Genomic DNA, 1,436 nt, shown 5'->3' on the forward strand with positions numbered 1-1,436 from the left:
ACCCGATAGTCAAAGAGCTGGGATTTGCTACTGCACGCTGCCCCCTCGTGGCGAGCTGCAGGAACAGACCCCAAGAGGCGTCTGGCCTTGGCAGGGGTCAGGGACAATTTTTAAAACAACAGTGGACCTAGCTTCCTGACCTCAGGGCTTCCCTTAAGGGGACCCAGCTTGGGGAGCGTTTACTGTGCGCTCAGCACCGGGCAAGGGGACTTACGGCATTCTTTCTTCATCTTCCCGGATGGTAGTACGCTTGTTTTACAAACAAGAAACTAGGTTTAGAGATTAAAAAACAAACAGCCCTGACCAGTTTGGCTCAGTGGATAGAGCGTGGGCCTGCGGACTCAAGGGTCCCAGGTTCGATTCCCGTCAGGGGCATGTACCTGGGTTGTGGGCACATCCCTAATAGGGAGTGTGCAGGAGGCAGCTGGTCGATGTTTCTCTCTCATCGATGTTTCTGACTCTCTATCCCTCTCCCTTCCTCTCTGTAAAAAATCAATAAAATATATATTTTTTAAAACAAACAAACAAACAAAAAACACACAAGAAGAAAAATTTGCCCAAGACAAACCAGAGCTGGCAAAGTTGGATTTCAAACCTATGTTCACACAACTCCACAGTGAGCGAATGGCAAAGCCACACACAGGTGCAGAGCTGGGGGAGGGTGGGTGGTGGCAAGCAACCCTGACTGCTCAGCGGAGGACCACAAACCTGGCCGAGATGCGGGTTAAGGCAGAGAGAGCTTTTTGTCTCCCGGGAACTCACCTAGACGCCCAGGTAAATTCCGCCCTGCAGCCCTCTCTCTCTCTCCAGCCTGAGGTTTGACGAAAGCTCACATGTATGTTAAACTCTGTCAAATAGGCCACAGGTTCACAGCACCAGGGCCCAGTCCAGCCTACAGACAGACATGCTTTGTTTGGCCAATACAGTGGTTTCTTAAGTTCTAGGTTATTTGTCAGTGTTTGAAAATTAGGAGGTTTCACCTAAACATCCGACTTCTAAGAAAGAATCAGAAGATCAGACAACGTTGGGCCCACGTTTTAACTCCATAATGTTTGGTTGGAGCTGAGCAGCTGCTCCCCCATTTAATAAATGAACACGAGTCCTCCCTCCAACTCACGAAGTCCCAACAAACGCCCCTTCTGTTACTTGCAGGAGGTTGCAACCCTCACTTTGTAAACATGATTCATCTGACCCTCACATATCTCCTTGAAGAATGGAAGGTGGTTTTTTTTTTTAAATATGTTTTTATTGATTTCAGAGAGGAAGGGAGAAGGAGAGAGAGAGAAACATCAGTGATGAGAAAAAATCATCTATTGGCTGCCTCCTGCACGCCCCCGATTGGGGATCAAGCCCAGGACCCTGGCATGTGTCCTGTCAGGGAATCGAACCTGTGATCTCCTGGTTCATAAGCCAGTGCTCACCAGTTGGGCAAAGGT

Source organism: Myotis davidii, unplaced genomic scaffold, assembly GCF_000327345.1.
Source record: "Myotis davidii unplaced genomic scaffold, ASM32734v1 scaffold1695, whole genome shotgun sequence".
Taxonomy (NCBI): domain Eukaryota; kingdom Metazoa; phylum Chordata; class Mammalia; order Chiroptera; family Vespertilionidae; genus Myotis; species Myotis davidii.